This window comes from Opisthocomus hoazin, chromosome 8 (genome assembly GCF_030867145.1).
Source record: "Opisthocomus hoazin isolate bOpiHoa1 chromosome 8, bOpiHoa1.hap1, whole genome shotgun sequence".
Classification (NCBI taxonomy): domain Eukaryota; kingdom Metazoa; phylum Chordata; class Aves; order Opisthocomiformes; family Opisthocomidae; genus Opisthocomus; species Opisthocomus hoazin.
In genome coordinates, this window is record NC_134421.1 from 22064171 (window position 1) to 22074018 (window position 9848).

Below are 9848 nucleotides of genomic sequence, written 5' to 3' on the forward strand. Positions count from 1 at the left end.
AATCTGCTGGAAAGACGAGAGGCAACGGGCAGGAGGTGAAACGTGAGTTTCAGATGGAATATAAGGACATATTCTTTCCCCATGAGGACACTGAAACAGTGGGATGGGCTGCCCAGAGAGGCTGTCCAGTCTCCATCCCCAGAGGTTTTCCAGACCCAACAGGATGAAATCCTGAGCAACCTGGTCTGATCTCACAGCTGCTCCTGCTTTGAGCAGGATGTTGGGCTGGAGGCCTCCTCATGTCCCTCACAGCACAGAGTAACCTATGGTTCTGTGATCCTATGATCTTGCAGATGACAAAAGCGGATACATATTCCATAGAAGTCACTCCCCATAGAGACCATACATTTAAACCTAAAGCAAAAAGATGTCTGAAATAGAGCCCATGAGGTGTGTAGGAGAACCTAGTTCAGTGCTGTATTCTCAGGTCAGTGTACGCTTCAAGGAGAGGCCTGCCAAAAGGAGTAATTTTGGTGAAAAGCCCAGGAAGTCAGAAAGATACCATGGCTTTGTAATCTAGTCAATTAAAAAAACCCAAGTGGTTTCAAAGTTCATGCCTGCCAAATGCCCTTTACCATCATCTGTCGTTTCACAATCTTGTCCTCCCATTTTATTGCAGCATTTTCTCACCTTTATTGCATGAAAGACTCATTGGTGTGGTGAAGCACCAAAAAAAACCCTGAAAAGCTAGAGAAAGAGACAAGCAGTGAACCTCCTTAAGCCCAAAATGTTGTTGAGGGTTTGAGTAAACAAACAGGAAAGACGTTTTCTTGAATTGCTTCAAGTTCTAGCACACCAAGGAGGTAGTTTTGACCATATCAGGTGCAATATTTTCAGAACTGCATTTTCAACTAGTGTTTCTTAAAGTGACATCTCGAACCTCTAGCTGCCTACAAAGAACATATCGGTCTGCAACGAGTCCTGGTTCCTCAATCTCTTGGCAGTAGAACCATGAAAATTACACCACCCGCCTCCTCTACGTAAACCAGAGTGTCTCATCTGTTTTGTAATTGCAGCTTTTACGCAACTTAGCTGCAATAGCACTCAGTGACTGCACAGTAAACTGTGCTAAATGTCAGCATTGGATAACTAGAAGTTGCCAAAATCCTAGGTTAGGCTCAAAAGTCGATCCTTGATTTTTACACTTTTCCCTGTGAGCAACAAACAGTGGGGGAAAGAGAAGCCTCCAAATATTTACAAAAAATGAAACATAAATGCGAAATATTTGAGCATCAATATTATCAAAACAGCACCAGGCATAGATTTAAAAAAAGAAAGTTGTGACCGGCAGGAAGGGGTGTGCCTTCACGCAGACCTAAAGCAGTGGGGAGCAGGCACTACACTTCCCTCCCGCAGGGGCTGCTTTTGGGGGCTGAGGAAGCACGCGTGCTCCTGGATCTGGCCATCCTTTCTGCTCGTTCACAGCCAAGGCTCGGGTGAGCAAAGAGGCTGACTCCACAGCTCCTTCCACGGGGGATTCCAGCCTTCTCTGGTTCCCCAGCCCTCCCCGTCATCTGGGGAGGAAACTTCCACCCTCTGGAGAAAACATCATTAGCTTTCCAGCATGTTTCCAGATGTTCATTATTTTTCTTTGTCTTTTTTCTTTGTGTAAGGGTTTTCTGGAAGGCACCTCAAGTTTTTGGAAGCCAGCTGTCATCCAGAAGCACCTACTGGTGCTTAGCCCCATGCAGGGGAAGCAGCCCAAGAAGTATGACAACTACAATAAATTAATACCATATGCTTCCTCCCCTATCTCCTGTGTCTATATAATCAATTCAAAAACGCAGCCTCTTCACTGTAGGAACTTCCTCTTGCTATGCATTTCTACCACGCTCAAAGGAGCACGATGCTGCTGTCAGTCTGCCACCTCTTGCGGGAGATGACCTTCTGTGGTTGCTTCCTCACGCTCTTCTGCTGTGGAGCTGCGCATCGTGCTGCTGCAGGGCTACGCTGCAGCTCCCACCCGCCCCGTGCACCCGCCTGCCAGCCCTGCCGCTCAGGCACAGCGGGGAGATGCCAGCATCTCGGAGCTGGTAAGGGAGATCCGAAAGGAGCGAGGCAGCGGCAAGGGCACCTGAACGTGCGTCACCTCGTGGGCCTTGCGAGTGGCTGGATGAGAGGCACGTGCAGAGGCAGACCCGTAGTTCCACTTTGGGCACCCTCCTTCCAGGATCTGCCAGCTGCTGCCCGCTCCTGGCATAAGGCTCGCACCAAGACTCTGACACCAGGTCACGGCAAAGATCCACGGTCGGTGTCGGAAGCTCTGGTACAAATGGTCTGGTACAAATGAAAAACCATCTTACTTTCATATGTATACATGTACGTGTACGTGGGCGTGCACTGATCTTTCATTCAAACCCGTGAATATTTCCAAATGTCAGGAAAAATAAATATGTGAAACATAAACCATCCTTCAAGACCAGGTCTGTGATTCTTGCAGATCCCCAAGCTCCCACTTGAGTCAAGGGAAATATGGGAAGCACAAAAAGTGCATGTTGTTCAGCAGATATTTGTTTCCTTGCCTTCGTTGCTGCGTGATGGGCTCATGTGAGGAAACTGCTGGCTCTCCATTCCCAACAGAAGGGAAGCAAAACAAAATGTGGCCTAAACCCCTGGAAAAACACTAGTAGATATAAACAGCTGGGATGGAAGAAACCCTTTTTTTCCGTGCCCCCACTGAGGTTTTCTGATCTTTGCTTCGCCCACAAAGGGGTTGCTGGGTGAGAGAGATTGCAGCCACTGGGGGATACATTTGAGTTATTTGGAAGTCTTGTGAAGTTTGTATACAATCGCTGCAACTTGGAAAGCTGAAACTTTCCAAGGCTTTGTTGTTGTTGTTGTTGTTCTAATGCACCTTCTTTTTCCTGACTTGAAGCCCTTGTTTAAACATTCACGAGGAGCATTTTCTGCAGAGCCAATTGAGCACACTGCTAATGTAGCACCAGGTTTTTTCCAACAGTTCATTCTGGGGGACAGCATCTACATCAACGGCAGACCTGTCTGTCTCATATGGATGGACTTTCTGTCTGACCCTACCCTGGGAAGGGATCAGGGGAGCCAGAGGTCCCCCATTCACACCCTAATCCACCCCATATGACAAATGCACTGTTGCGTGGCCTCTCCTCGTCTCTACCATCCTCCCTATGTGCCTATGTCACCATCTCCAGACTGGGGGATAACAAACAGCAACCATGTAAACTGCTGTTCTACAATCAGGGAAATTACAGCAAGGTTTCTTTTTACAGGTAGATATAGAAAAGCAACTGCTTTTACAGCAAAACTACTCTTCCTTTATGTGCCACTTTCACATTCTGGTTTTGTTTCCTCTCTCTGTAATTTACTCAGCAGGGGAGAAGCATATAAATTTCCTGTGCATGCTCCTAGCAGTTTTTGCCCTCGGAAGCTCAAATCAGGCTGCAGCGAGCTGGGGTTCCTGGGGATCAACACGGGGGGGACACAAGCAGTGCCGGAATCCGTCGGAAGCAGTGAAATGGCATTGACTGGGCGGGGGGGTAATTTAGGAAATCTCTCGTTGTCACATACCTTGGAAAACAACAACCACAAGACCCGCAAGGAGTAAGCGTGATAGCAGCAGTAGACCGTGGTATCTTTGCAAGGCAAGTTCAAAAAATAAAAAAGCCCCCCAAAATCCAAACCAGCCCCAAAACAGCCTTTCATTGTTTCCCAGGGCTGGTCTCTTGCAACTTGAAATAAAGTACTGGAGAAATATACTGTTCTCTGGGGGTTAATGTTACATTAATCAGAACTGACAAGCATGAAAATCACTCTTTGTTGTCTTTAAATTGCTAATTTAAGATTGAAATCTAAAACGCTTGAGCACTGATTGTTAACACTGACGCTCAAACAAAACCCAAGTACAATCTTCCCTCCTATGGGCCACTACACAATTGTTTTACATTTGGTTAAGAAAACAAATGCAAAGTCTGTAACTAAATCTTAATGTATCGTTTAAGTGTTTCCATTCACAGGCTTTCTTTGGCTAAACTTCAACGAATTGTACTACAGTTTAATTGAAAAGCAGCATTTGCACAGGCATCTACATCTGAAGGCAGAAATACTGGCATTGTATCCTGACGGCAGTAATAATTCCCCAAAATCCAAATCATTTTTTTGCAGGTATTATTTTTCCAGTTCCAGAGGTATTTTGATGAGCTGATTCTCAAGTGAGGGAACCAAGCAAAGCTTGAGGTACTCAGTAACAAAAAGGTTATTTTAAAAGCTTATTAAAGTTTAAAAATACTACTAAAGGGTAAGCTCTGCAACGAAGACGGGCACCAGACAAAATCAAGGGGAATAAAGTGTCATCAAATGTGTGGCTACAAAACCAACAGAAAAGTACATATCAGCAAAACAAATGGCATAAACATGTCCTCCTCCTGCTTCTCTAATGGAATTATAAATCGTGTTAGGGGCCAAATCAAGTCAAGTTTCTTTTGCCAGCTTGACTATTTGCAGGTTCAGATCTACTCACAGACACAGCTCCCACTGAAGTCCGCGCTTAAGCTGAAACAAGGTGACTCTTCAGCTTGGCTGAAGCAAACTCTGTGACGTGAAACAATTTCTTTAACTCCAAACCCATCCGCGGATTTGGATTGATCTGGTCCCTTATGGTAAGGAAGGAGGAATCAGGGCCTCTGTGATGGAGTCCCGCTCTGTGTGACTCCATGAATGCTCCATCGGAGGCTTGGGAGAGGGGCCGCGGACAAAGCAAGCTGTGCCCTCACTCTTCCCCCTGAGGAGCCAGCGAGCTACAGTAGCTGTGACATCCAGCATCCAGACTGAAGAATGATACATTTATCACATCCCAGCACTTTGCCTTTCTTTGCAACTACAGCATAGCAGGGTTGAGCTATGCAGAAGTACTTACCACATCCATTGACCTCGATGGGAGATCCATAGCAAATCCTCGGGCAGAACTTGCCACACAAAAGATGTGTTAAAGACACAAGCACTGTCATGCAGAACAAGCTCTTAGAGCAGAAGAAAAGGACTCAGCATTTGGCCAAGGAGTGGGGTCATGCACTGAGGATGCTTTGTATTCTGGGGAGGACGTGGGACGATGGCTTTCCAGACTCATGCAGAGCAAAGGCAGAGGAATATAGGGCTTAGAGAAAGAGAAAATGATTGTAGGGTTTAGGGTAAGAGAAAATGCGAGATTCTGAGCAGTCTCCCATCAGACAACCACATCCAGAATATGAGGGTGCACATTGGCAGTGCCTGCAGAGGAGGACTCTTCTCTTTCTGTTTGGCCGATAAAGCAGGAGTGTAAAACTGCCCTTGAAATAAGAGTTAATCAGAGCAACAATCCTTTGTTTGTTAAGCCCAACATCACTAACAAATCAGCCTTCTGGTGTCTAGACTCAAAGTCAGATCTAATGTAAGCGTAACAAAATCAGATGTCCATCACGTTGCACGCTCCTTCACAGCTCCCCTTGTGTACAGCAGCAGAGCGGGTCCCAGTAGTGCAGATGAAGAAAATATTGACAAGCATGTTTTCACCAGGATTCAGAGTCGCAGGAGATGACCCCTGAGTTTGAAAGTGAAAAGCGTACGCTTGTCCTTACAAAGAGCAGTAGGAAGATTTGGTTGATACATTTTTGTTGCATTAAATTCTGTCTCTTGACACGTTCTATGCATGTTTAGTTGGTGCATATGAAAGACTCTCAGGAAGTGGACCTGTCTGAGCATCTTTAGCAACAATATTAAAGCTGGGATTCAGAAGCTCACCAGCAGCACAAGGAGAGCAAGCCACATGCCTAATGATGAAAAGGAACCTTTGAGCCACAGACCTTTCAGTTAAAATCAATAGCACCTGCCGAAACAACCATTTGATAAATTTTCAATTCTATTTCAAGCTATTTAAAAATGAGAAATAATAAGAAAAAAACCCCAAAGTGTCATTAAGCATTTTGGTGTATTTATCATTGTTAATAGGCCTTCAAAGCCCTGGGTCCAAATATTTCCTTGCCCTTGAAACATTTTAGCCATGGGGAAGCATTTGTCTGCATTTGCCTGGAGAAAACAACATGAGGAGGTGAAGTGGAATGGGAGGAAGAGAAGTAGAATAAGCATGGCATGAACCTTGACAATGACAATTTTCCCTCAAAACAGCATTAAAATGGGTATTTTCCCCACTTGCTTTATTCTTATCCAGATAAGTAGGGAAATTCTTGGAAAAATATCCAGTGATTTGTAATGCCATATTTAAAACTTTTGCTTTGGTTTTAAACCTGCAGATCATTAGGAGACTCAGGAATCCTCCTGAACATTCATCCCACTTACCCAAAATAGGTATTTGCAAAATAATCGTCTAAGTTCCAACCCAGTCGAAGTTCAATGAAGCGAGGAGGGGTGGGATCCAATGCGCCAGGGGTGGGATCCAGCACACCAGGCAGACACCCAAACCTAAGTATCCGTACACAGGCTAAGAGCAGGGTTCAATTGCCTAAGGAGGAGGCGTCTGTCACCACTGAGGGACCTGGGCAGGGGAGAGGTGCCCAGCCGCACAGCCAGCTCTGGGAAGATTTGGTTCTTCTGCAGACCCTCCATCATACCAGTCATCCTCTGAGGATGCCTTTGGTGCCCGTGGCCACCTATAGGGCCTACATTTAGGCAACTAAACGTGTCTGCATTCCTGTTATGGAATGGAGATGCAAGGCTTGATGCACTTGCCTACATGCTGGCACCTAAAGTAATGTGAGATACCCTAAGGTATCTGAGATGTCTCCCTGGAGCTGGCAGATACGGCACAGGACATATGGGAACTGATGCCTTTCTAGAAGGGTCTGGGTAGGACATCCCACAGCCTCTCAAGTGACATTAGATGTTCACAGAATTGATTGAGCTCTTTGTCGCTGTATTCAAAGGAGTCCAGAGATTGATTCATTTAACCAGCTGTGAGCTATCTGCTTAGGGTCAGCCTAAGGAGATCTCCAGTGCTCAGTTCATCTGTCTTGGCACTCAATGCCATTTTGGAGGCTATAGGCTACCCCATCTTGTCTCCAGCTGCTGCTCCAGAAGGGCACTACAGTCCTGTAGAATGTGTGCCAGGATGGCCTGCGCTGTCTGAATGTCTCACACACCCGAAGTACCTCAGATATAAGCAATGCAAGCCTCCCCCACGACTCTGAGAATTAAAACACCTAGCTCTTATGTCGACACCAACATGCACATGTCTTCATCTTGAACTGAACCAGAGCCCATGAGATTCACAGGTGCTGGAGAAAATCCTGTGTTATTTTTAGGGTCACGCACACAGAGAATTTTGCTTTGAGTCCAGAATTTCTTTATAGATAAATGGAAGTATTTTGTTTGTACCAAGGAACACGGCAACACAACAAACACCCAGTGCAGATGTTGCATGAAGGTAGGTGTGCAAATATTCCCCAAACATGCAAAAGCTGGTATGTATGTGTTCTACATGAGCTTCCCAAGATTCCTCTTTTTATGTTCTATTTTAAAATGCTCCCGCTGTTTTAGAAAAAAAACCCCAACTGTTTATCATCCAGGACTGAACTGGAAACCACCGAGCTGCCCATATTAATCTATAAAAATTTGTGATTTATTATCACAGCCCTCAGCCCATCAATTTTCTGTGCCTCAGATGTGCAATTAACTCCATATTGTCAGCCCCATCTGCTTCTTTCTACACAGGACATGTCTGTACTTTCATAAAAGCAAAAGAACATATTTCCTGATCAGCAATATTGCCTCACACTTCGGGGAAGCTGGCTGGCTCTCCAGGAGGAGAAATTTCATACACGAGCAGCTTGAACTCAGAACAGTTCCTGGTGCAAGCAGCGTGGATGCAGGCAGCTCGAGATCAGAGCAGTGACAAAAGTGACCTCACATCTGAGCAGTGTGGCTGCCGGGGTGCAACACACCCTGCAAGTGCCGTGGGCACACAGGGGCATCACTCTTATCTGGCCTGCTGCAAACAAGTAACAGCGTTCACGTCAGCCGGAGCAAAAAGTGGCTCTGTGTTGGTTTTAAGCTCGCTTTTCGTTTCTTTAGATCTCGTAAGGTTTTCTCTTTGTCTCTCCCTTTTCACCAGTTCTGAACACTCAAACCACAAAACCAGACCCAAAGCTAGTGAGGACAGAGATGCCTATGCAGCCGGTGTTTATTGATACGCTGTGTCACATCATCTCTCTTTTCAGACAGAGTCAGAAGGTTTGGTTAACCTACCTCTTTGTTCTTCTTGGGTATCAAAGGCTATTACTGTTTTATAATTATGTTGATATTTGGCAGAAATATGAAACTTCAGCCATATGTAGAAGTTTAGATGCCTCATTCGAAGTAACAGCTTATGATGCCTCCATGCGTCAAATGGACTAAGTAAATATTTTTTCAGTTTTATTAATGCAGTAAGTGCACACAGTGCATAGAATGCTAGGGACCATTTAAAAAAATGCATTAGAACTATATGCCATATTGGAAAGGTTTTAACATTGAGTCAGAGGTGGTGTTTTTCCCTCCAGAGAATGTTCTTACACATAATAGGAAGATATGAGGTTACATTACTTTTAGAGATTTATTACATTTTCTTGCTTCTTGACAATATATTCTATATCTGGCATTCATTTTCATAAATGTCAAATGAATTTAAAATTAAATTACATTTGGGAAATAAATTTCTGGCTGTCTCCATAAATCACAAACATTCTAGTTGTAATGTCTGGGTGGTGGAAAGGAGCTGGGTCTTATATATGTCCCTGAGGCTCAGGAATTCTCTTACGAGTCTTGAATTCGTTTCTAACATGGCTATTAATTAGGTGAATAAATACATGACTGTGCGAAAGGTTAAAGGGAGGTGAAAAATTTTAAGCGGGATGTCACTAAAGGCACGCATGAAGCAGGAGAGATATGGTAAGAGCAGCAAATAACAATTCAGCGATTTACCTGTTGTGCCAGAGCCAAATCCCAGTTCCGAATCAATGCTCTGCGATGGATGAGCCAACATGCAGGAAGAGAGGTTGGAGGCTGCCCTAACCCAATAAGGGCACTTAGCGAAAATCAGCTGAAACCTTGTCCGTTTACAAAGGGAAGCCACCAGCACAGACACACACACAAAGGGGAACTTTATCTATTCAGTGTTAAATCAGATACTGCAGAGACAGCAGAGACATGGCGAATCTCTGTTATCTCCAGAACGGGGGCTTGATAGATAGGCACTGTTTGGTGACAGAGAAAGGGGTAGCACTGTGCATTAGAGACGCGATAGGCTACCAAGATATAAAAAATAGCATTAAATACGATTTTTTGAGGAACATAATCACTTTGGGAATGGCTGCTAGAAGCGCCCATTTAGGACATAAAGGGGGTTGGTGACAAGGCCCCAGGCTGTGTCTAAATGAGTAATCAGCTCTGGAGTGGGGTTAAGCATACGCATGGCTGAGAGCCACCATTTCCCATTCCCATCGCTGGCCCCAGCCTTACTGTGAGCAGCCCAGGATCAAAGTCTCCCCTGGATGCCTAGAAAAACCAAGACTCGGGGTTATTTCTCAGTGCCCTGAATGGTAACACCCTGAGCCTCACCTAGACCTCATCCTCCCGGACAACATGGGCAAGACCTCCAGCGTGTGTGGCAGCATCCGGAGCTTAGGCTCTCCCCTCTGGAGACACACAGGAGGACGCTGAGGAGCTCGGGTGAAGGGCAGCCTGCAAACACAGCTGAAGAGGTTACGGCAGGGGTGGCGAGTCAGTCTGGTCTTGAGAGCAGATCCAGCACCCACTCACCCAACAGACCAGGCAAGCACACAGAACTGGGTTTAGGTGTTGAGTGTGAGAATGTTGTAAGAGGATTCCAGAGACGCATCACTGCGGGA